The 26,348-nt window shown below is 58.8% G+C and overlaps 1 protein-coding gene across 2 annotated transcripts in view; it reads right to left on the bottom strand.

Moving 5' to 3' along the window:
* The window catches only part of PAX7 (paired box 7), a 100,005-nt gene that overhangs the window by 11,698 nt on the left and 61,959 nt on the right, over positions 1 to 26,348 (bottom strand). The window lies entirely within an intron of this gene.

Here is a 26,348-nt window from a genome sequence, read left to right on the forward strand (position 1 = left end):
TATGTCTCTCCCATCAGACAGGCACCTCCCCCGGGACAGGGCTGGGTATGTCTCTCCCATCAGACAGGTGCCTCCCCCATCACACCAGGATGCCCGCCCACCCAACACGAAGGTCAGAGCAGGACTCTGGAGCTCGCCGGCTTCACCCCCCTGCCCTGTGCCAGGCCTGCTACGCCCCTGACTTCTCTGGACTTTGAGCTTCTGCCCTTACAACACCAACCCACACGGCCAATGCTGGCAAATAGCCTCCCGGGCACTTGTCTTTGATTCTGGCAGCTCTTGGATGTCTGCGAGCGTCAACGCCTTCCCTGCTTCAGCAAACAGGAGCTCCCATCAGTGCTGGCAACCTGGACTGACAGGTGACGCCCGTCTCTGGAAACCCAGCTTAAAGAACCTGGTGTAGGTTCATGGGCGTGTTCACTTATTCATTCAACAAACATGCACTGATGGTGACTGTGGGCCCAGGCCTCAGGCCAGGCCCTGGGACTTCAGAGGAGGAAGAGCAGGGGGAGTGTCTGGGTCTGGTGGCGGAGGCACCTCGCAACAGACCATCAAGATACACAGCGATGAGGGGTGCGGAAGAGGCAGCTCAAGGGGCCGTGGGAGCCCCGTGGAGGGTGCCCAGCCAGCCCGGCGGTGGAGAGAGAGGGGAGAAAGGCAGTGCAGGCCGCAGGAGCCCCCGCAGGGTGAGCAAGCACAGGGGTCCCGGGCAGTCCAGGGAGAGGAGGCAGACGCAGGCCCTGGGGACCTCCTGGGGATGCTACCTCCTACGGGAGGGAGGCCACAGTGCCAGGCGGGGCCAGCCTTGCTGACGATCTGCCCGCCCTGAGCTAAAGAATCACGCGGCAATCCACGCCAGGCAGGCAGCTGTGTCCTGATTTCCTGCTGCCTCCTGACTTGTCCCCGCCGCCGGCGGCACTGAGGCCTGGCCGGGGCCGAGGGTGTGGACGGGACGGAGCGCCTCCACTTCCTAGCTGTGCAGCCTCGGGTGTCCCTTAACTTCTGTGGCCATCCCGTCCTGAGGAAAAGAGACGACCATCGACCCTAGTGCAGAGGGTGGCCGGGAGGACGGGGTGGGGTCTGCGCACAAGGGCTGTGCCCCGAGCCTGGCAGGGGTGCGTGCTCGGCAAACGGCGGCCCCAGCTCCTCTGATGTGCGCTTCCCCACATCCTTCCCTCTCCCCCCTCCCAATCCAGAGCACGCCAGGGACGTGTGGGGCGGAGCCAGGACGCCCCCTTTTCAGACGGAGAAAGGGACACTCATAGCAGGTGTGCGAGGAAGCAGGCCAGGGCCCAGTCGGCCGACCCCCTCACCTGACAACGTCAAGATTGACTCTCAAGGATGAGTTTTAGGCACGTGGCCCCTTTAAAGGTTCTCACGCCAGGGACCCAGGTAGCTGCTGGTGGGGGGATGGGGATGGGGTCCCTCATCCCTGGGGGGCCTGGGTCCTCTGAACGGCATGGGCACGGCCTCCCCTGACACTTGATCCCTGATCCAGCACACTCCCCTCAGCCCTGGGGTCATCGTCCTCTGTCCTTTCACTGTCATCCCCAGAGCCAGAGTCCAGGGCACCCGGCCTACCGGGGCTGCTCCTGTCTCCACCGCACCTGGTGGGGTTTAGGTGGGACTTCCTGTGTGTCAGCCCATTAGACAGCAGAGGCCCTTGGCCTGGGTCTGTGAGAAGGAGGTGGCCAGACGACTTGGGGCAGCAGTGCTGTTCTAGGGAGCTGAGGTCTCCCCAACTCTCTCTGCGCCTCAGAGGCCTGTGTCATGGCAGAGGCTGCACAGGGGGCTGGGGTGGTGGCGAGAGGGAACCCGCAAAGGGGGTGGTGCGTGAGGACATCTGACACACAGTGGGGCTGTGTTTGCTGCTTTTCACCCGTCAAGAGGGGGTCTCCTGGGCCTGTGGAAGCTACTGTGTGTGTGTGTGTGTGTGCGTGTGTGTGTGCATGTGTGTGCTGGGGTAGGGGGAGAGTCTCAGGGCAAACCCCGGAAGCTGACACTGCTCTGGGGGTTCAGAGACCCAACTCTCTTCCAGGTGGCCTGTCAGGTTCCCAATCTGCCCCTCACTTTCCATCTAAATTAAGAAAATCGCCACCCATCCCATCCCCCTCCCCATACAAACGCCGACCCTGCTCCTCCGGGAGGCCTGGGCCCCAAGACCAGACGTAGGGGCTCAGGGGAAGCCCGCAGCCCATCTGCCTTCCTCTAGAAGGACAACTGTGGTGGCAGGAGACTCTCGGGAGGTCTGCCAGCCCGGGTGAGACCCTGGCTTAACCCTCCCCTTCTGCACATCACCAAGATGCTGAGCCCTGGGGGGACGATGGGACGGGAAGGGAGAAGTCGGGGGCAGGGTTCGGGAGAGGATGAGGGTGTTTTGGGGACCAGCTGGGGCCTGTGCATAGACCCAGCACTCAGCCTGCAAGACAGAGACCTACAGAGAACCGCCACCAAATCTGACCACATCGCTCAAGAATTATCGGCGGCTGCTCAGTACCTCCCAGTAAACAGGGCAGAGGCTGCTCGTGGCCTGACTGCTACCTGCCTGTCCCAACTCCTCCCACCCCGTCCCACCTTGCACTTTACATCCCAGCTATCCCAAACGACGTGGTGTTTCCTGAAGACATTCTTCAATCATTCAATTATTCATTCAACAAACATTTCCTAGAGTGCTACTGTGTGCCAGGCTGGAGATGAGGCTGGGATGTGAGCTCTCTGAGGGCAGGCTGGAACTCTGTTTCATGCATCTCTGCAGCCCCGGGGCCTCCACTGTGTCTGCTACGGTCTAGGAGCTTAGAAAAGCGTGCTGAATTCAGGTATGTTCATTTAACAAATACTTGCTGAGCGCCTATGACGTGCCAGACACTGAGCCAGGCACTGAGACACAGCAATGAACAGTAGCAACACCATGCTCTCCCGGAGCCACCAGTCTAATGATGGAGGCTGACCACAAACAAATAACAAATAAATAATAGAATTTCCAATACTGATAAGTGCCATGGAGGGAAAATAAGGTGGGTATGTGGAGTCAGGCACCACCTCCCCAAAGAGGTAATATCCAGCAAGACCAAAAAGAACCAGCTGTGGGAAGACGTAGCAGAAGGCTTTCCAGGCAGAAGAGTCAGCAAGTGCAAAGGCCCTGCGGTGGGAACATGCCCAGCAGGTTTAAGAAATAGCACTAGGTCAATGTTCAGAGAGAAAGCCCAGGAGCTAGAGGCCTTTGTCAGAAGGGGCTTGTGTGGGGCCCAGTGGCTCAGCGGGGCTTGGACTTTGGGCCATTAGCAGACAGCTCGGAATCAGCTCAGGCCCAGGGAGCTTTTCCTGTAATGGGATTTGTTCAATGGGATTTGCCCCGGAACATCAAGTCAAATCCACATCTGGGGTAGGTGTGAGTGGGGGATGCGTGGCATCTGCTGCAGGCCTATGGATCAAAGGGCTTCCATTTCATCCAGCCCCTTGTCTGTGGGCACGGCAGCTTCCAGGCAGATGGAACAGGACTCAGCTGACGAGAGGTGGTAGGGGGAGCACCGACTCCCCAAGCCAAGAGGCTGTCATTACCCCCATTCTGCAGATGGGGAAACTGAGGCACCAGGACGCAGAAAGGCCCACCCGAGGTCACGCAGCCAGGCAGTGGCAGAGCTGGGATGTGGACCAGCTCCCTGACCTCTGGCTGTGTTCTTTTCCCACAACAGGCAGCACTGGAGAACACTGGGCAGCCCCACTGTGTGGAGCCTGAGGACCTGAGTGGCCCTTGCTGGCCTCTGACTGGCCCGTGGACCCCTGGGAGCCCCTCTTTGCCCGGGGAAGCAGGAAGTGTTTGCCCACAGTTGGGGCCCAGCCGAGGTCGGGGCCTGCAAACTTTTGAACTTGACGAAGTCCTGGTCTGATGCCATAATCCACCCCTGGAGAAGGCCGAGGCCTCCCCGTGGGTTTCACTTTTTCCTGGTGACCTTGCTTTCACTAATGTATTACTTCTTGGTGTGTTACCGTTACTAACTCAAAATCAATACCGACCTCCACATCTGTAAGGTTTTATCTGAAGGCAAATCTCCGGGCTGTCCGTCAGCCTGAGTGACAGCCGTCCCTTCCTCTCCCCCCACCGCCATGGCCCCCGCCCGCCCCAGCCCCTTCCTCTCCCTCTGCTCTCAATCAGTCGCAGCCTCCACCAGACTAAATCAATAAGGGGCCGGCCTCGCCCCCCTTCCGCCGCGGAGGAGAGGCGGGCAGGTTCGGGGGCGGGGGCCGCGGGAGCCCCGTGCCAGGCCCCCTTCCGCATCCTCTGCTCGCTGCCCCCGCCCCCGGGACGCGCAGTGCGCTCCCCTACTTTACAAGAAGGGGATGGGAAAAATGTAATTAATTCCCTCCGTGCCTGAGCTGGCCCCGAGGGCCTGGGACCAAGGAGGCTGAGCTGCAGATCTGCACCCTCTGTGATAACCCAACGTGGCTTCGGGAGCGAGGCTGCAATTAGCAGGGGTGATCGCCATCACCGGGGCTCCCGTGGCAGGGTTCCGGGTGGGGGCGGAGGCAGGGCGCAGAGGGGAGGCGGGGGCAGGGAGCCAGACTGCTGAGGTCAGAACTGTGGACCTGGAGATGAGACGGGGCTGGAACGAGGCCAAGGACCCCTGGACCAGCAGGCAGGTGGGGAGCCCCACTTGGCAAGGCCGGCAATGCCAGGAGGGGCCTCCGAGGTCCCAGAGGGACAGTGGTTTCCCCAAGGGTGCTCAGCCAACCTGCGTCTGAGGGGCTTCCCTGCGGCACTGGGGGCCGGAATATCTGCATTAGCATCCATGCTCTGCCACTGACCAGCTGTGACCCTGGGCCTTTCACCTCTCTGCCTCAGTTTTCTTATCTGTATAATGGGGAGGGTAATATCTGTAGCTACCTAGAGGGTCAGTGTGAGGATTAAGTGAGTAAATGCACACTGAACGCCCAAGACAGTGCCTGGCGCTCCGTCCGTTCCTGGTAAGCACAAGCTCTCCCCGCCTCGCTCCTCTTCCACCTGGGTTAGAGGGACCCGGCGGAGGCTGAAAGGAGGGCAGACTCAGGGAGCTCCTCCCTGTGGGGGGCAGTGTCTTTTTCATCTCTTCTTCCCCAGGGGGCCTGGCACGCAGTGGGGGCTTTCTGTGTGGAGACTTGCTCTGCACCATGCAGAAGCTGGGGCCTGCCCTCTGGAAGGGGAGCCGGTGAGTGACAAGTCACACGCCCCCTCCCTGGCCTGCACATCTGTAGCCAGGGGATTGCATCCAAGGACATGGGGCCCTGACGGCAAATCGGTGACGTCTCCAGTCGAGACCTGGTGAGGCCCAGGATTTACACACCTACACAGCACACATGCCACACAGGGCTGCTCACAGGCCCCTCCACAGGGACACACTCCTGCATCCAGGAAGGTGAGAACTCAAAACGCCTCTTCTCTGGATCGCCAAATAGCTTTCCACGAAAACCCTAATAAACCAGGGCCGGCCCTACGGCCTAGGGGTTAAGTTCGGCAAGCTCCACTTGGGTGGCCCAGGTTGGGTTCCCAGGCGCAGACCTACACCACTCGTCAGCGGCCATGCTGTGGCAGTGACCCACATACAGAATAGAGGGAGACTGGCACAGCTCAGGGCGAATCTTCCTCAGCAAAAAAACTCCCAAAAAAACAAAACACCATAAACCACATGTGCGCACCTGCTTTTCTTAAACTTTTCTTAAACTCACCAATCCACTTACACACACTCACACTTACATGTAAACACACCCAAATACACACATGAAACCTCAGAGGCACCTTGGAGATTGCCGAATTTTCACAGATGGGGAAACTAAGGCTCAAAGAGAGACAGTGACTTGCACCCACTGAAAACCAACGGCGGTGGAGCCGGCCCTGGGCTCGTGATGGCCACTCCCCCTGCCCCTGTCTCCGGCTGGGCTCCAAAATGACCTGCTGGCTTCGCACACTGAGCATGTTTATCTCCAAGCCTCAGATCCGACTGCAGCCTGGTCCAGCCCCTCACGAATTTATCCCCTGACTTCAACAAGAGGCAGAACGGGCATGTTTGGGGGGCAGCCTGTTCCCACCGTCGGGGAGAGAAGGCAAGGGCACAGCTTGCCAGGAACAGATGCAACGTTGGTCTGGACCGCGTGAAATATGTCTCTATGGATCAAGAACTGTCCCAAGCTGGGGGGTGACCTGGGGGACCTGCCCTGGTCCCTGAGCGTCTGGGGCCTGGAGTCCATTGCTGTGTACAGACGGACCCCGGGGGGCAGGTGAGAAGGGACCGGGCTGCTCCCCTGGGATCTGTCTGCTCAGCCGCTGCTCCTCCCCCTTGGCCGCCAGCGGAATCACCTGGCGAGTCTTAGATGCCAGGGCCCCATCCCTGAGAGATTCTGATTAGCTGGTTTGAGGGTCTGGGTATCAGGATTTTTTAAAGCTCGTTCCCCCGTGAGTCTAATGTGCAGCCAAGTTTGAGAACCACCGCTCTCAAATCGTCACTATTATCGCTACACACACCTAAATAGGACTACCCATCTACGTGGGTGAAGATGTGGGCACACACAGACGGGCGTGCGCACAGCATTATAAAAAACGCCCACACGAGCACACAAAGAATGATGCACAGGAAACACCGCATGCTGCACGCCCTCACACGCCATACACACACTTCACACGTGCACACCCACACATTCGCACACACCGCAGCCTCACAACCCCCTAATCGCCAGCTCGCTAAAGCACTCCTCCGTGCCTGCATCCATCCCCCTCCGGTCCCCAGTGGACACCCAGACGCACATCACACAAACACACCCCCGCCCGGCCCGTGGGCCGGCCCAGCTCCACGCTGGGATTAGAGCAAGCGAGAAATCACCCACCCAGGCAGCCGACCACCCTGCTCCCCCTCTCTCCCGCTCCATTCCCGGCTAAGAGGATCGGGCCCGCCCCTCCCCCTGCCCCCTGCGGACAGCGGTAATGGGCTGCGGGTGCTGACTTTGAGCTTCCAAACAAGATTTCCTGCAGGTCTCCTGTCCCCGCCCCAACTTCGCCTTCTGTCCCTCTGCTCACAGCCCTCCCGCTTCGCGCCTCCACCACCCGTGTCCCACAGCAGCTCCCGCCGGGCCCGCAGGAGAGCTGGTGCCCATGTGTGGCCAGCGAGCTCGCCTCCCTTCCCCAACGCCAGCCCCAACCCCTCACGCCCTGTCCCCTCATTTGTTCCAGGAAGCCTTCCATCCAGGCTCTTCTGAGCCCGGCCGCTGCCGTCCTCTGGCGCAGCACAGCCGCTCACAGTTCCCCAGCATTCCCCTTAAGCCCCATCACTCCTCTCTGAAGCGCTGTTACCCCGATTTTCAGACGAGGAAACTGAGGCTTAGGAGCCCGCCCAGAATCAGCTGGGGGCTGAGTGGCATCAGGGGGGCGGGAACCCTTGACCCTTGACCTCTAGTCCAATCCTCTTGGCCTGCACCTGGCTGTGGTCTCCACTCACCATAGATGGCTCCGGGTCGTTCTTAACTCGTGTTTGTGTGTGTGTGTGTATGTGTGCACTGTGTGAGTGAATTGCACGTGTGAGATGAGTGTATATATGTATGCACGTGCACAGGAATGTTGTGTGCCTGTGAATTTTGTATGTGTGAGTCTGCATGTGCATGTGTGAGTATTGTGTGCGTGCATGCATGTGCACATGGGAGCATCATGTGTGCAGGTATGAGTTTTGTATGTGTGCTTGTGAGTTCTTGTGTGCAGATGTGTGAGTACCATGTGTGAGTACTGTGTATGTGTGTGCCCGTGTGAGTAGTGCACATGTGTATGGGCACACGTCCTGTCTGCCCCTCTCGTTGATCTCACCAAGGGTGCACACTGGGGCTTGGGGACCTCCGAGGCTCAGAGGGCACCCAGGAAACACTGGTCCTTGACTGCCCTCCTGACCAGGAGGGGCTGCCGAGTCCTCAGACTCCATCGGGTTCTCGCTGCCTCCCACGTGGGAGTTCAACAGACCAGACCCGGAAGGACTCAAGAGACGGGTTTTGTCAGCCGGAGAGGCGAGCAGGGAGGACGGCTCCTGCAGAGAAGGGGCACAGCCGGGACTGCGGCAGGAACCTCCTAGCGGGTGGAGGGAGGGACCTGAAGGGCTGTGAAGACTTGGGTTTGGGCCTCACCCAGAGAAAACTTCCCAGCCCACTGTGGCCCCGCCTTCCGCCCTGGCCCACACTGACCCTGACCCCGGACTTGGCCAGGAGCGGCTGGGGACAGACTTGGCGTCCTACGCCCAGTGCCTAGCATATAGCAGGTGTCCAACAGACACTCGTGGAGTGTGTGAACTCATGAACGAATGAATGAGTGAATTCATCTGTTTATCCCCAGCACAGGGCCTGGCATAATTTAGTTGAATGAAAAGAATAAACTCAGGGTCTGTGGCATACCCGCACCTGCCCCTCAACTCAACGGATTTCACAGAGCGGCCGCCCCACCCCAGGGTCCTTGGAGGCTGAGCTACAGACTGTCTGGAAGTGGGGGCTGGACAGAGCGACTTCCCACTCCTTGGTCGAGAAGTTAAAGACACACACACACCAATTTCCAATGTTTGGTCTACAAGATGTCAACCTCCAAATATCTGGAAACATCCAGAAATATCTGGAAACATCTAGAAATATCTGGGAACACGGGAGGGGGATGGCTTTGGCCTCCCCCTCCCTGGGCGGATCCTGGGTTGGCCCGAGTCTGAAGGTGTCCGTGCCAGGATGGGGCCAAGGGCCCCTGGCTCCTGGCGGGGCGCTGAGGCTAACGGGGTGCGGTGGGATTCAGAGACCATCTCTGATGGCGCGATAATGGCGGATGGGGGATTAGAGTGACTCTGCTCCGAGCGGCAGTGGGGCTGGAGAAGGAAGGGGCCGATCGCCGGGAAAGATATGACTATTTAAAGATAATGATTGCATAAATTTAATTAGCACACTTTCACGCGGCAAATGGCCGTTTTGTAATTAATGTATCTGGCCTTACTAAGCATGAAGGATCCCACCTCCTCCCCCCCCCCCGCTCCCCCTCCCCCGCAGCCCTAATGAAAGACAGAGAGCTAGTGACAGAAACCGTTTGTCAGCGGCTCCAGGTGTCAGGGGCCTAATTGGCTGAGCTGGGGGAGGAGGGGAGGCAGGAGGGCTGAGACGGGAGGGAGGGGGCTTCCTTGACTCGGGCCCCAGCCCAGGTTGGCAGAGGAGGAGGAGGACAGGGGGGCCTGAGCTCCTGGCCCCGTGGCGTGGGGGGGACCCCTCAGTAATTGCCGGAGACGAGGACGCAGATTAGTGGTGGCAGGGAGTGAGTGGTGGCAGGGAGGCCTCGTTACTACCTGTGCAGACAAGCTGGCACCCATCACAATGCGTTAGGGACTCCCGCCCGTGACAGCTCAGGGCCCGCTTGCCCTCTCCAAGGAGCAGAGTCCCTTAGGTGGAATGAATGAATGAGCCTCAGTTTCTCCTTCCATAAAACGTTCCTCAGTTATCAAGGGGCTCCAAAGGAAAAACGATGACAGCCTTCCATTACGAAGCCCCCTGTTATTATTATCAAGCCAAGCACCTACCATGCCCAGGCAGCCCCACCGCCCCTCCTGCCCCAGTGGTCGGCAGGACGCGTATTTCAATCTTCCTGAGATCAAGATGCATTTTAGCATCCGCAGCACCTGGCTGTGGCTGTGACAGCAGCCAGCAAGCTTCCTTGTCAGGTACCAGTGATGACAGAGCTGCGTGCAAAGCTTTTGTTGATGCCTTCTGATAAGATCCAGAAAGGGCCAGCATCCAAGCATCTCAGATTCAGTGAAATGTGGGTATTGGCTGTTCCATGTGACAGATCAGGAAACTGAGGCTCTGGGAAGCTAAATAATTCACCCAAGTCTATACCATTGGTAAGCGGCGGGCTGGGATTTGAACTCAGAAGGTGTAACTCCAAAGTGGATTCTCTTTCTAGCATCTACCTAAGGGACCCACTGCAGGGCCGGCTCAGCAGGGTACCATCCATTGCAGGCTGGCTAGGATGCTGGACTGGCTCCGCAGGAAAGCCTCTTTGTTAGGTGGGTACAGCTGTCAATTGCAATAATGTCCCTGAAAGTTAGAGCTGCCTGGTTTTCTTGTGGGGTGACCAGATAACCCTCTGGAGAGGGTTCCAGCTGCCATGTCTGACCTTTGTACAGTGGCTGCCCAGGGGGCTGTGTGCACTCCCACCTCCCTGACCATGACCTCCACCGTCTTCACCAGCTGCCCTCCGCCAGCCTCAGCCACTGGCCCCGGCCGCAGCCAGCCCAGCCCCTGCCCAGTTTTCTCTGAGGAAGGCAGGGCAGCGGGGACTTGAGCCAGCCTAGGCAGGGCGGAGCAGGGCGCAGCCAGCCCTCTCCCAGACCAAATGCAATTTCGAAGCTTAATGAGTTTGCAGAGGGACCGGGTGAGCTCGCTGACGCCACTCCTTGCCGGCTGGGTGGTTCCCGGCCGGGCCACCGAGTGCGCAGCGGCCCGAGCAGGGAGAGCCCTGAGCTCCATCGAGAGTGGCGGGGGCACTGAGCGAGTGAAAAATGTCAGAGCAAATTGCTCTTGACAGCGTTAATATCTGCACCTCATAGCAATAATTACATGTAAATAAATAGCAAAATCACACTCAGCTGGAGGCAGCTTGGGGAGGACAGACGCTGCTAAGGACCAGCTGGGGACCCGGAATGCTCTGCTCTCTCCTTTTCTTTCCTCTTTGAGTCTCTGCTCCCTCTCACCCCTCAGCTAGATTCTTGCTGCAGCACAGAGCAGAGATCTCCAGATCCTGGCCACTCATATTAAAAATGGAAGGGAAAAAGAAAACACTGCGTCCCGCCACGTTCTCATCCAGCTGTGGGGGAACAGCTGGACCAAGCATCCTCTCCACCTTTCTCTCCTCCCTCCCTAAGCATATCAGTCCATCTCTGGGTCTCTGCAGAGAGATGCCTCTGAAATCCACCTCGCTGCCCTGACCTCCCTCCTAGGCACCCTCTTGGCTGCCTCCTGGCCTTGACCTCCACACATCTACCCCTGACCCCAATCCCCCTCCCGCACTCCGTGTTTCTGTCTGTGACTCCATCACCTTTTTGGTCGCCCTGACTCCAGACAGCACCGTCATTTCACCTCCCCGCTCGGTCCCAACATCCATGTTGCTGTGCAACGTCACGTGCCAGGCAAAGCCACAGGATAACATGGCCCAACTTCCCAGAGTGTCAACTTGACCCGATGCTAATTGATTATATTATTATGATCAACAAATATGGCTCCACAGGGGCAAAGAATGCAAACTGTGCACGCATTGTAGAGATAATACACAAAAGTCTGAGTTATACCCCACCCTCAGGGCCCCAGGGGGAAACACCCTCTACTATTATCAGGGGGACTTTGGGAAGAAGTTTGAGACGCCCTGTCTGTGCAACCAGAGTGGCCTCTCCCTGCCGTGTTTGGGGGGCGACTGCTTTGGTTTGGTGCTTTTGTCTGCAAGTGCTAGGACCATGTCTTGTCTATGTCTGGACTCGTGGTACTTAGCAAAAGGCCTTTGGAGGTGTTTGAAGAAGGAAGAAAGGAAACAAAAAGGAAGTGAAAGCCTTCGAGGGAAGGAAAGGAAGGGAGGGAGGGAAAAGCGTGGGAAGGTGGGAGATGGGGGAGGAAGCGGCCGCCCAGGTGACAGTCTCCAAATGAGGCAGGCATAGCAGCTGGATTCAATGCAGGGTTCCACTCTCCCCTACCCTGGGGGACCCGGGGCCATCAGCCTCCCTCCCACTCTCTGCCTGCGCCGCCTAGAGAGTCAGGGCTCCCTGCCCCCGAGAAGAGCGCAGAGGCCCTCCAGCCACCTCGCCGCCCTGCCTGCCTCGCCTGCGCAGGGCACAGAACGCAGGCTCCATTCTTCGCGAAACAAATATCTTCTCCGGAGCAGCCCCCACGTCCCACACCGTCTTGTTTAGCTCACCGACTAATCCACTTATCGAGGATAAAGCGCCTGTGAATCCCCATTTGATAAAGGCAGCCACAAAATTAGCAAAAATGTGCCCACGGCTCCGACGTAGCAAACAAACAAGAGGCTGGGGACAGCCGCAGACAGATGTTATCTCTGCGTCCCCTGGGCTGGGAGAGACGCGGGAGGAGACAGGCGCTTTCTCAAAGGCATGGGAAGGCGAGGCCGAGGGTTATTCCAGAAGGGGGTTGGGCGAGGTGGGGAAAGGACCCAGAATGGAGACCCCAGCCCATCTTATACTGCATCTACCCCAACGCCAGCCTGGGTCTCAGCTCCCATTACAACCCAACTCCATGACCCTCTGCCGACCATGGTTCCAAACATAACCATCAGTAATCCCAGCTAACATTTCTCTGATGCTGATTCTGTGCCAAGTAGGGCTCCAAGCATTTCATTGTTAACCTGTTTACTCCTCACTCAGCCCTGTAAAATAGGTAATACTGTCATCCGCATTTTACAGATAAGGAAACGGAGGCACAGAGAGGTCAAGTCACTTGCTCAAGATCACACAGCTAGTAACCACTCCTCCCAATTGGAGAGTTATTGCCTAAATTTTAGATAAGAGCACTTCAATTCGCACTCACTGCATCTCCAGCCACGGCCCCCAGCTCTGACAGCAGTCCCCCAAACCACCTGGCTATACCCCCAACCATACATGATCCCCTTCCCTGCCACTCTGCAAGGGGCCTTCGAGTTGCTGAAGCTCCTGTGTCCCCTATGTAATGTGATGACCTCAAGTTCCCTCCCTGAGTCACTGAGCGTCACTGACCGCTGAAGTTACTCTCCTGTGCCCCAGGCCACCATCAGTGACTCTGTTATGGGTGGGGGCCTCCTCGCAGCCCCCCAGAGGCCTTTCTGCTTTGCCCCAAGGGGCTTTGGGCACTCCGGGCTGACAGCCTCCTGACCACGGCAGCAGGATTATTAACATCATCACACAGACGGGAAAACACAGCCTTGAAGGAAAGCTGGGCCACATCAGCTCCTCTCAGGGGATTCTGAGGCGGGGCTCTTCTCTCTCCTGGTGGCCAGGGAAGGTGCAGGGAGAGAGAGGACCAGGCAGGATTCTGGGAGGCTTGGTCCCTGTGCAGCCCACACACCTACCAGCTCTGGCTTGGGGAGGAGGGGCTGGTCCCAGGCCTGGGGGTTGGGGACATTAATCACAGGGGAGCACCTGTCAGGGTGGCATCTGGAACTAAAGGAAAACACTTGGCAGAAGGGCAGGACTTCTCACCCTGGGCTCTGGGGGCTCTGGACCAACTGCCGCCGCACGGGGAGGCCGGGGCTGGGAGCAGGCACTTGGGGTTCAGGCCCAGGCAGCCCCCTTGGCTGTGGATCCGGGGACCGTGGGTGGGAGCAGGGAGCACGGAGAAATGCTGGGCTCTGGCAGGTTACCATGTCCAGGGATAAAGGGCCCCTTCTGCTGCGGCTGTCCCTTGATGCAGGAACCCAAGGCCACACAGCTAGGAGGTGGAGGGGCTGGAGTTCAAACTCAGGTCTGTCTGACTGCAGAGCCGTGTCTGGGTCTCCCCCAAGCCCTCTCCGCACCCGCCCCTCCCGCTTCGGTGTCCTCCTTCCTGTCTCGGCTCCCTGCGCCCCTCCCATTTCTGTAAGTTCATCTCCCTCCACCTGTGTCTCTGCTCCATCACTTGTCGCTCCCGTCATCCACGGCGTCTCCCTGTTTCTCTCCTTTTCTTCTCGTCCCTGTCTCTGTCTGCTCCCTTCTCTCCATGTTGCTCTCTCTCGTCTTTTTCTCTATCTCTCTCTCTGCCTTCCTCTCTCTCTCTCTCTCTCTCCCTTCCTCTCTCTCTCTCTCTCTCTCTGTGCTGCTCTCCCAGCCTCTCTTTACGTCTCCCTGCCTGCCTGCCTCTCCCTCTGCCTCCACTGCTCCTCCAGCCCTCCCTTTCCCTGGCTGTTCTGCGTGTCTGTCTGTCTGTCCACTTCCATGCCCCTCTGCCCACCACCCCTGCATACCTCCAGCAGGAAGCCCCTCCCGAAGCAGCCCTGGAGTTGAATGGGCCAGGGTCACGCACCACGCAGGGGGCCAGGCTCGCACCCAGGTCCGGCTGGTTGTCAGCACAGTGCAGGACTGCAGGGCTGGAGGAGCCCTCAGGCCCCTCCCTGCTCCCCTGCTCCTTGCTCTGGGCCCCTGAGGGATGTCAGCTCCCCTCGCAGGCCCTTCCTCAGGGGGGTCCACTCTGAGTCACTGCCGGGAGCTTGGGGCGCATCTGAGAGCTGGGGAGTTGGGGAGGGCATGACAAGGTCATTTCAGCAGTGCTTCTCAAGTTTTCCCGTGCATGCAAATCCCCTGGGAACTTGTTAAAGTGCAGACCAGACCCAGCGAGGTAGCGAGGGCCTGTTCTGGCAGCCCAGCACGAAGGAGGGAATTTCATCTCTGGTATCAGACAGACCTGGGTTTTGGATTCCGACACTGCCCCTTGCTGCCAACCTTGAGCTTCGCCTCTCAGTCTGCAAAATGGGCATGATGACTCCAGGCCCTCAGGGCTCAGTGAGGATCAAACAGCTAATGGGGCAAAAGCACCTTGTTGACCCCCAGGTTCTGAACAAACTAGGGGTGGTGTTGGCCTTATTATGGACAGTAATGATGCTGGAAGAGCAATCCCACTCCAGGGTGGGACCCCAGTTGGGACAGCTGCTTCCCTCCAGATACCCAGGGAGGGAGGATGGAGTTGGCTGGGGTCGGAGCTGGCTCCACGGCCTCAGGGAAGGATGCTCAGGGGGCCTGGAGTCGGGAGGGCATTCTCTGTGGTGGGGAAGGGAAGGCAGCCCTGGGGGAGACTCAGGGACTTCTGCCCCCGGGCACTATGTCTCAATTTCAGCCGGGATGTGTCCTCTTTGTGTGAGACACCAGCCAGCGCCCTCACGGGACCTTAATCCTCCGACGCCGCCAGAGCTCAGACCCCGGGTCTGGTGAGAAGGTTGCACGCTGAGCCATCATGCTATCTGCTGGCCCCCAACAGACCAGCGGGATGGAGGGACCGGAGCCAGGCAGAGGCGGCTCTCCCTCCCACCCTCCACCCGGCTCTCCTCATCTGGTGCTCAATGCTCGAAAAGATTTCCCAGGGCTTTGTGTCAAAGTGGGGATTGCCCATGCCACTCGGAGCAGAGGCAGAGAGGACCGTAAGTGCTGTCCAGCGACCTCTGAGACGATCCGGCCCTTGCCACACCCACTGTGCCCCCAGAAAAGGCCTGATAATTCCCGAGTCTTTCTGGGCCGTGAAAAGTGTGCAGGACCAGCGGGGGCGCCTCTGTTTGCAAAAGGAGGCGGCTGGTTCTGCCAACTATTTCCAGGGCGCCTTCTGGCTCAGAGATGGCTGGAGAGGCGGTCTCAGTTCAGCGCAAACAGACCCTCCTCTGAGTCACTTCCTAAAGAAAGGGGGGGTCAAGGTGCTGAGGCGATGCTGACAAGGTGAAGGCTCCCTGATCTGGGCTGCCTCGGCTGGCATCCTCTTTAAAACAGGGATCCTCCCAGGCCCGGGACAGGCCTGTGCATCAGCCGGTCAGGCGGGAGCCTGGGAATTTAGACTTTTTGCAGGCATCCCAGATCACTCTGATGCACAGGTTTGGGAACCACGACCCTATTTAATCCCCTACTCTTCGAAGAACCCAGCCTCCAAGAGTCCGGAGGAAACCGGAGTCTGCCCATACCCCCAGGGACGGAGTGCTCACTGCGTCACATGGCCGCCCTCCACGGCAGCCAGCTCCCATGGGAACGCCCTTCCTCCTCCTGAATTCCGCCTCCCCATGACCTCTGCCCCTGCCATCTCTGGGAACAAGCTGGCTCCCTCGGCCCCCGACGGACAGAACCGTGGAGGTTCTGGGTGGAGCGAGGGTCCTCTTTTGTCCTGACTTTACGTAATTGGACCTCCTGCCACTTCCTGAACCTCCGGAGTTGGACCCCAGCTTCCCAAGGAAGGGGCTGGAAAGCGGGGCTGGACCTCCAGGTGGTCTGTCCAGCCCAGCCAAGCCGGCAATCCCTTCTTTCTGGAGACTTCTGGCTCCTGCTTTGCTCGCTTGCCTCCAGCCAAACTAACTGGAAGGTCCCTGAAGGCGGGGGCCACGGGGCGGGGCACAGAAGGGATGCTCACAGGGGCCAATGCCTGCCCACAGCTGTTTATGGGACCCCTGCTGTGTGCCAGGCTTTGTGCTGAGAACATGGGCCCAGGATGGTCTGGTCCGTGCTGCAGGCGGAGACAGCAGTATCCAGAAAGTTAGAATTCAGAGGCAAAACTGCTCCCCTGGGAGGGAGGGCAGCCACCCAGACTGGAGGGTCAGAGGAAGCTTGTCGGAGGAAGTGATCTCTGAGCTGAGGCCAGGGAGATGAATAGGGTTTGGCTAGTGAAGAGCAGGGAGGTGAGAATGTTCTGGCAAGTGCATTGCATAAGGGCACCAAATGAATGCACAGGGAATATGGACGGAAGCCCTCACTGGAGGCGCCACCAAGGATGTGGGTGCCTGTCTGCTTCTCTCACTCACCCAGCCGGCCCTGTCCTGGCCCATGCGCTCCAGGAAGGGACAGCCCAGGCAGGACCCGCGACGACGCGCTGGCTCGCGTTTGGGGGGCGGCCGGGCAGCCGCTGCTCCCCGATCCCAAGCCTGGGCAGCGGGAATTAAGCAGGCCGGCGAGCCCGAGTGCCTCCTTATCTCGGGGAGACAGTTGTTGGGAATCACTTTGACTGAGTGGTTTTGTCTCCCCGCATTTTCCACTGTCAGGCGGCCTCGGGCCATGGATCAAAGGCGCGCGGCGGCAGCGCGGCGCGGGGAGGGGCGGCCGCGCGCGATCCCCGATCCGCCCCCCCAGCCGCTTCCGCCCCCGCCCCCACCCACCCCGGCCCAGAACCTGCGCCCCGGAACCTGCGCCCAGCCCCCGCCAGTCAGCGAGCTGGACAGTCCGAGAGGTGGGAGGGAGTGGGAAAGCAGACCTGGGGCGGGGGCTGAGCTGGAGATGGAGAGAGAAGAGGTGTTTGGGCAGGAATCGAGATATGAGAGAAGGAGTGGAGAAGAATGAGAGAGATCAGGGGAAAGGGAACGGGCTGGATTTGAGAGGAGGAGGGGGGAGGGTCTGAAAGAAGACGGGTCTGCAGCGGGGGCAGGGAAAAGGGGGCCTAAGGGAGAGAAGCACCCGGAGAACCCAGAACCGCAAGAAGTCGGGGAGAGAAAAACAGGAAACAGAGGGAGAAAAGAAATCAGCGGTTAATTTCCCATCAGCTGGGCCCAGAGAAAGTTCTGGGCTGAAGGACAGGACACAACACGGAGGGGAGGCTGGCCGGAGAAGGACAGTGGGACTACAGGCCGGGATGGGGTAGAGGCTGTCCTCCCTTCAAAGAAAGCACTGGCCCTTGTCACTCAGAAGGAAACAGAGGCGCAGAGCGGGGGCAACTGGCCGAGGCTGCACAGGCATTGGGGCGGCGCTCAGGCCTGACCCTCTGAAGGTCGCCAGCCGTGCCTGGGGGACACTGTCCCGGATCTCAGATGCTCCCAGAAACTCCAGTGGAAGAGCCTCTTCTGCCTGTTTCCTCCCCATCAGCCACCACCTGGCAGCAGAGCTCTCTGGGGGCAGCTCAGAACCCCTGTCCCCACCCCAAAGGTGTTGGAGAAGTGTTCACAGCTGGGAAGACGGCCCCGGGAGAGACGGGGCTGATGGGGAGGCTCGGGGGCAAGGGGAGGGCTGGGGCTGAGGTTGGGCAGGAGCCTGGACAGGGAGGCGGCAGAAGCAGGGGAACTCGAAGGTGCTGGGGGAAAATTAATTCCGCAACAGGAGGTCTGGGGCCTGGCCCTGCACCGACGCGCTTGGCAGCCTTGGGACCCCCATCTGCAAATGCCCCCCTGCACTGTGCCAGATGCCCACACGCTCTGTCACATCAACGCACTTGCTGCTCAGACCAGTTCCATGAGATGAGAATTGTTCTTAGCCTCGCTTTACAGAGGGGGAGACTGAGGCAGAAAAGCACCTGTTTGGAATGGCACAGGTTGGAAGTGACAGTGGTGGAGACTGGGCCCCAGGCCCAGAGATTCCAGAGCCTGCGTCCTGAGGCCTCTTAGGGCACCGGGAACAGGGACAGCAAAGAGTCACGTTTGGGGCCCATCAGCACGTGGCAAACAGACTGTTTTCATGACATGTACTGGCTAAGAGCATGATCCCTGAGGCCAGGCAGGCTGGGGTCAAGTCCAGAGCCTGCCACTTGCTAACAACTTATCTTAGGCAAATCACGTAGACTGCGGGGTGGCTGTGTCCCCCTGTTTGTGAGACAGAAATAACTGGGGCCCTCCCCTTCCGAAGGAGATGTTCTGAAGAGTAAATGAGATAATCCGTGGGACCCGCTTAGCACGGCATCTGGCCTGGGGTCAATGCTCAAAAAAATCGTCATTATTATTAACTTGTCTAGTAAGACAGGTACTTTTAATATCCTGACAAAACGTCGTAAATGCACAGGGAGACTTATGGGCTAGCAGAACTAACCCACCACAAGCAGGTGAGGAAGGCTTTTCAGAAGGGGGCCGAGTCTTAAAGAATGAGTAGGAGTGGGTTTGCGATGATGACGGCAGGTGGAGAAGGGCTCCCAGGCAGAGGGAGCAGCAAGTGGAAAGGCTTGAGACAGGGGGCATGGCCTTGGGGGACCCTCAAAGGCACCCCACCTCTCCTATTGGGGACCTTGCCTGGCCTCCCAGGTCCAGTCACCCGGCCATCCCGGCGGCCTCCCTCCCGCTGCGGACCCCAGGGACAGGCCTGAGCAGCTCTGGGTCTGCCCGCTGTATTAATTGCTAATCTCCCTCATTTTCTTCCCCTCTATCTGCCGGGACTGTCTTATTCCGAGCCCCCGCGCTAATCAGAAAGGAGGACAAATCCGCTATTTGCATTCTTTCCCACCAAGCCAGGCAGCTCGGGATGGATAGCTAACCCCCGGCCTGCTGGGAAGCCCGAGCTGGGGCCCCAGGAGAGTGGGGAGGAGGCGCAGCACGGGGAGGAGGGTGGCCCCCGCCGGCAGATTTAGGAGCTGCGGCTCACGTGCTGGTACAAAGAACCCACAGAAATCACAGACTGAGCAGGCACGTTCCTTACTAGCAGTCGCTCCATCTCGTTCATTGCACAGATGGGGAAACCGAGGACCAGAGCGGGGAGGCCTCTGCCAAGGGCACGCAGTGGGTCAGAAGCTGAGCCAGGAGGGAACTCAGATCTCCCAACTTTCCAGCCAGTGACCAGACCTGGCTGGGGCTGAGCCGGACCTCCAGTCCCAGAAAGAAATGGTCGAAGCAGAGAAACCCAGCGGGACCTCGCTGATTCAGTTCTCCTCAGGGCAGGGAGAAGCAGAGACGGAAAAACTGCCACTGACTGAACCGAGGCCTTCCTGTGTGCCAGGCACGGTACTGGGTGTTTCACATGAACAGTCTCACTTAATTCTTGTTATCCTGCAAGGTGAGTCGTATTGGCCCCATTTTACAGGTGAGGAAACTGAGGCTCAGAGAGCTCATGTAACTTGCCCGTGGTCACAGAGCAAGTATGTAGAAGACCCAGAATCCGAACCCTGGTCTGTATGATCATTCCACTGTGCCCATGACGTATCTGAATTAGCCACTGTTGCAGTATTTGCCATATCATTTACTGCTGTCTGGTCTGCACCATCCTCCTGTGCCTTCCTATTTTCCCCTGAGCAAATTCTACTTCCCCTCTGAGACTCCTCCTCCGGGAAGCCTCCTCTGACCACACGCTCCCTTCTCCAAACTCCTCTGCTCGTCCTATCCTGTCTGACCAGAAGTCCCACTCAGCTGTCAACCACTGACTCACTGCTCTCTGGGGCGGGGGAGTACTGTCTCCCCCAAGTATACTGGGTACGAGCAGAGACAGCCATCTCAGCGTCTGTTCTGAGCCTCCCTATACATCGTGTCCGTAACAGGAGCGAGATAAATGAATTTGAAGGGAATCGTATGTAATGACATTCCAGTGCAAACGAAACGGTCAGCTGCCTCCGAAACCTCTGGGGAGCAGCCCACAGCTGCTGTAACCAGGCCTGCGGGACCCGGGGCTCACCAACAGTTGTTGGAGGCCTACTACGTGCCAGACACCGAGTTCTGTGTGTGAGCAAAGGAAGCGTCGTGCACCGAGGATTTCTGGCACGCCCGTGGTCCCCCTGAAGCCCGTGGTCCCTGACGTCAGGTGGGGCGTGGAAACATCTAGATCTCCCTGCCCACGCCTCCTCAGGGTGTGGAGCGGATGTTTCCGTGGTGGGCAAAAAGGGAACCAAGAGCATTTCCTGAGGGCTGCTGTCACCCCCCATCTCTGGTCCAGACTCAGGGAGGTGGATTAAGATGCCATCTTCCCAGAATCCCACTCGGTCTTCTAAGAAAGGAGAAAAGGCCACAGTCGTCCTCAAGGATGAAAAGACCCCAGAGTCAGACCCCCCAGTTCCTGGCAGGTTGTGCACACAGGCATGAGCGCTCTCCTCACCAGCAGTCCGGAGAGTTCCTGATCCCAGGCTCGCCTGTCTCCCTCCACCCGGGAAAAGGGGATGAGGAAGGCAGAGATATAAACATGGGCCTGTTTTCACAGGCGAGGAGGCTGGCCCAGGCCTCCCGTGGGCGGGAGCTGGCCTCTGATTGATGGGAGCAGGTGGTTTTGCTTGGCGAGGAGCCGCGGGGCGGGGGCCGGGGGGATAACTCAGCTTTTCCCACTGAGGTAGGTTAACCGTGGACAAAGGCAGAGCTGGACGCGAGAGCAGGATCTTGGCAGGGCCCTCGAGGATGCCCAGGGTCCCACGGCCGATTCTCTGAGCCTGGTAGCTCATCCCTGCCCAGGAGTCAAGGGGGAGGGGCACTCGGGGTCAGGGGACCCCTGATGAGCTGAGTGGACACTCCCCATTGGTACCCTGACCTGTCAGGGCTGTGACCAGGGGCTGGCAGATGGGGCTGGGGTGGGGGGAGCTCTGTGAGCTGGGCTGTCCCTGGGGACGGTGAAAGCCAGCTGGGGAGGGCAGACACTGCAAAATGGCATTTGGCTTCAGGTCCAAGAAAATCTGGCTGCAGACTCTTGGCTCTTCCCACAAGCTGACCCCTGATCCCACACTGTCACCGCTGGTCATGGTGAGAAATGGGTAGGTGGGTGGGTGGGTGACTCAGCTAGTTTTTCCCTAATCCTGGGAAAAACCAGTGTCAGAGCCAGTGTCCTTCCTACGTGAGCCAGTCATTCCTTCCCTCCCAGCTCATGCTTCCCCAGGGCCGAGGGGGACGGGGGAGATGGGCTTTGCTGTGCTTTCTGCACAGAGGGTGCTACCTGGATGTGGCCTCCTCTTCCTAAGGCTGGGCTCAGTGGCACCCCCACCACTGTCCTGGATTGGAAACCAACTCAGGCATTTCCCAACCAACTGAAGGGAGTGAAGGGGAGAAAGAAGGGAGGGAAGAGACGGGAGAGATGGGGTATGGGACGGGAGTAAGGCAGAGTTGGGAGGCCAGGGCACAGACGGGGGTGTGTGTGGAGAATGCACATGTATTAAGCACCTACTGTATACCAGGTACTTCACTCAAATTCTCCCTTAGTCCTCATAGCAGTCCCTGAGAGGTAGGGATTCTCACTCCCATTCTCAGACGAGGAAAATGAAGCCCAGAGAGGTTAAGCAAGCTGCCCCAAGCCACACAGCAACTTAGCAAGCAGCAGAACCAGAACTCCAACTCAGGACTGCTTGCTGGCAAAGGCCGCACAGTTTCCCTCGTCCCAGGCTTCCTCCATTCGTGGGGCCTGTGGGAGAGGCCTCCCGGGAAGGGGACAGCCTGGAAGAGACCCTGAGAAGGCAGGAGAAATGATGGTGGAGCGGGAAGTGAGCAGGAGGCAGAGGAGGCGCAGGGAAGGGAGGAGAAGGAAGGGCGGGGCGGGGCCCCGAGGAGCTACTGGCTGGGGTTAAAGCCCCATGTTCCTACAACTCGCTAAGCCAGAGAAATGAATTCTGATCCGTCCAAAACCCAACCTCGGAAAATGTGCGAGAGCAGGGTCTCCTTTCAGGGGAGCGGGAAATCCTCCACACCTCCTCCCGACGCCCCAGTAATGCCAGGATGTCCCCAATCTGCTTTGAGGAATGGAGAGATTAAGAATAATAAAAAAATTGCAATAAAATATGTGTGAAGGAGGGGGTAATTGTGGACAAACGCAGCATTCAAATTCATTTTTCAGCTCTTTCACACACCATTTCAATCTTATTTTCTGCTTGTTAATGAGATCTTGTTGCCTGGGCTAGGCAAAACCTTCCAATATCAGGACGTAATTGCACATAATTTTCTCTCCTACCAGTGATTTGCATCAGTTTTTAAAAAATTCTGGGCTATTTAACACCCCACAATCCCCCTCCCGTCTTCCTGCCTACAAATCTTCCACTCCCTCCTCCTTCCTCGTCCCTGGTCCAGCAAGACTCATTTTAAATGCTTATTATAAACGCAGTGTCGCCAATAAAGGGGAAAAAAAAACACCGAGAGGAAGTGAGAGGAGAAAGAGGCGACGGGAGGTTCCAGGGCCCACCACGTGGGGGGCACAGCTCCGGGCCCGGAAGCCAGTGGACGGTCTTGAGCTTGTCCCGCTGAGAGTCACGGGAAGGTGTGGTGCACGCATCAGGCGGATCTGCCTTAGAATCCCGTCTCCGCCACGGCCCTGCTCTGTGGCCTTCAGCAAGTTACTTAACCTCTCTGAGCCTGTCTCCCCAAGTGTAGGGTTTCTCTGGGGCAGCCTGCTTACATGGGATCTGGTGCGCAGTGGGTGTGCAGCTGATGGAGTGTCTGTCCTTGTTGGATTGGCTCCCTGGGAGGCCTCAAAAGCTGCGGGGAGGGCAGCGCTGGGAATCAGCTGTTGAGAGGCATCCAGGAAAACCCCTTCATAACGAAACTGAAATAAAGCCTGGATCTTTATTCCTGGTCTCGGGAGCAGAGGGGAGCTTAGCACTTGAGGGACAGACCTTGAACCTGCCTATGCCACTAATTGCCACTCTAGCCTAGAACCTCAACGTCCCCATATGGACTGGAGGACCAGCCTCCCAAGGCAGACACAGCAGAATAGCACAGCGGGCCCTGGAGCCAGATTCTTCGATCCTAGCTCTGCCGCTCCCAGAGCCCAGCACAGAGGCTGGCCCCCTAGGGGCTTAGTAAGTACTTGCTGGATGGATGGGTGGACGGATGGAGAACTCTGGACAAGTCAGTTTCCCCGTCTGTAAAAGGAAGGTCACAAGGCAACGGCCGAGGTTCAAGGAGCGAAGGCAGGTACAGCACCTGGCCTGTCCGTGCGGCCCACTGTCAGCGTGCACACCACGTTAGCTGTCACTGTCACTACGAGCATGGGGGGAAAGGAGGAAAAAACCCAAGATTCAGCAAAGGACGAAAAGCCTTGTTTTCCTGGGATCGTGGCCTGTGGTCAACTGCCACTTACAGAGTAGTTTTCACTAGTTCAGTGTCGGGGAAATTGTAAATACCTAAGTCCCTTTTCCAGGTTCCTTCATGGTAAGCTCCAGAGAGGAGCAAAGAGGACGAGGGATGTGGGGCTTTAGGATGGAGCAAAAGGAGTGGAGGTGGCAGGACGCAAGCTCCCCCTTTGCAGGACGTGGTGGCAGGAGCTCTGGGCGAGGGGCCTGGAGACCTGGGTGCCAGTCCCAGCTTGGCCGCTAACCTGACTCTGTGATTTTGGGCAATTTTCTCGCCCTCTCTGGGCCTCAGCTTCCACTTCCAATTCCGTAGAGTCTGCATCTAAAAAAGACTGGAGGAGAAGGAAGCTCCAGCTAGGGGCCGCCCCCGGGGGAACACATTCATGCAGGCCCTCAAGAAGCCCCCAGCACGGGCACCAGGCCCATAGCCTCCAAATGACCCGCAAAATGGCAGAACTTTGCTCCTGATCCTTTGCTTGGGAGCTCCGACTGGCTGGAGTGGCAGCTGCGAAGGACTGCCCGATGCCTGTCTCCCCCATCACACGGGGCCTCTGCCAGGGAGGCCTGCACTCCCACCATCAGACCCGAGCGTCTGTGGACGAGCAGTTTTTCTCTTCCGTGACGCTATGAGCTCCCAAGGACAGGACCTGGGTCCCCCCTCTCAGACTGGGAGCGCCTCAGGGCAGGGGCTGTGTCTCCCCCATCAGACTGGCGAGTCCTAAGGGCAGGCCTGGGTGTCCCCCTTTCCATCTCTGCCCACCACCCCTAAAAGCACCCCCTGCTCCCAATTCCCAGACACCGGCTGGCACGAGTGATCAATCTGCTGGGGTCAGATGACTCAGTCATTCCCGTCACAGAAGGTTCCTTCTGTCCTAAGCCATCTTGAGTTGTTCTCTGAGAGCTGTTCTCTGAGTACCTGACCCTCAGCCTGGAGCAAAGGGGAGAGAGCAGGCTGGGGGTCTGAGAGTCCTGGCCCCCTCCAAGCCACCAGAGACCAGGTCTCCCGCACAGGACTGGTTTTCCCTCCACCCCTTCATAAGGCCCCATGCACAGAGCCGGGCCGTCCCGTGCTGAGTGCCTGACCCTGTGAGGCTGGGCTGTGGGCCTGGCAAGGCCTGGGCTGGGCGCAAACCCAGCCTCCTGTCACCTACCCTCCTGGGAGCCTTCCGACTCGGCTTTGCCGTCGGCCCCAACCTGAGGCCCTGGTCTCAGCATCCTCACCGTGTCATGGGTTGAACAAGCTGTCCCCTCCCCCAAGCTGAAGGGACCAGCTTCCTGAGACGGTTTCTCCCTGCTGCCAGCCAGTCTCCAGAAAGAAGAACAAGTGTGGGCACCTCTGGGGCAGGAGGGCAGCATGAGTGCCGGGATCTCAGGCTGCAGGAGGTGGGTGGACCCCTGGCTCTGCCCTCCAGTAGCCCGGTTTATAGGAACCCCGAGCAGTCTGCCGAGGTTCAGCTGTGCTTGTCAACATCGGTATCAGACATACTGCGTGCTTTCTAATTCCCTTTCTGATGTGTCTGCCCTGGCACTGCCAGCTCTGCCAGGGTGGGCTCTGCATCCTGCGGGGTCGCTGATTCAGGCCTGGGACAGAGCCTGGCACATGCAGGCACTGCAGAACTACTGGGTCCATGAGAGCGGGGCAGGGACGTGGCTGAGAGGAGTGAACAGCTTTTCCGTGAGGTTCTGCTGGGCTGTCTCTCCGGGATCTCTGAGGCTCGGCAGCACCCGCTTCCCAGGCTGGGTCTGGGACGAGAACCCGGGTGAACCCCGGGAGGAGGTGTTCCCCAGGCAGCAGCAAAAGCCGGCCAGGCGCTCAGCAGAGCCCCAACTTCACCCCCCAACGTCGTCCCCTTGGGCTTTTGTAAGAACAAGGGCCAAGGCTATCTGGGCGACGGCGGCCCGGACCTGCAGGCCTGGGTGAGGGGCAAGTGCCGACCCCACAGCCCAGGAAGAAGCCCCATCCCCGAGGGGGCCTGTACTCCCCCTCTTGTCCCGGTGAGCCTCAGAGAAAGCCCTCCTGCTGGGGAGACGGGACGTGGGAAGTGGATCTGTCTTGGCGGAGACTCCCATCCCCCAGCCCTCCCAAGACCACCGGGACGTGCCGAAGATGCGCAGTCCGCCTGCTCAGACGGAGGAGAGCGTGCACCGGGAGTCGGAGCTTGGCACCACCAGCAACTTCTGTACAAGGACCAGAAACGCCCCCGTCGCTGCCCGCTTCCTTGAGGAAGCGTTCCTAGCTTAACCCCGACAGTTCACATGCAAAGAAGCACACACGGCCCGCCCTCGCATCTGCCCCGTGAGCAGCCCCTCCCTCCACCCGGCAGCTGTTCACCTCCGGGTCCCCTCTGCCCCTGTCAGACTCTCATCTGTCTTCACACCTTCGGTGGGAACCTCTGGGTGAGTCCCCGGAGTTCACCCAATCCATCATGCCCTCACAGCCTCCCCGCCCTGAGGGAGGGGGACGAAGCTTCCTGAGGGTCTCTCGGAGGAGGGGTGAGGGTCCAGCTCAGGCGGGGAGAAGCTGGGCCTTGACCTGGCTGCTCAGAGTGGTGGCTCAGTTTCTCCTCCTCCTCCTCCCTCCCTGAGGTCCATTTCTGGGCCCTAACAGTGCACGGAGCAGCCTCTCTTGAATCCCATTGCTGAGTCACGCTCCAGAAGCTGGGGGGCCCCTTCTTTGCTGGTCTCTCCTCTGCCCTGTGACAACATGCTGCTTTGGGGATAAACCTCAGCCCACTTGGAGACGGGAGGGCTGGGAGGAGCAGTGGTCAGCCCTGGCCCGGCGAGTGTGTCCTGGGCCCTCCGTCTGGCTGGCCCACATCATCTCAAGGGCCCTCTTCAGCCTTTCACGTGCTGCTCCTCCGACTTGCTTTGCACCATAAGACCATGCCTGGACCACATTCTCGGGCGTGGACACCCTGGTCTGTGCAGCCTCCTCACCCAGCCAGCTCCGGGATCCTCCTGTCTCTGAG

The sequence above is a fragment of the Equus przewalskii genome, chromosome 2 (genome assembly GCF_037783145.1).
Source record: "Equus przewalskii isolate Varuska chromosome 2, EquPr2, whole genome shotgun sequence".
NCBI classification, from domain to species: domain Eukaryota; kingdom Metazoa; phylum Chordata; class Mammalia; order Perissodactyla; family Equidae; genus Equus; species Equus przewalskii.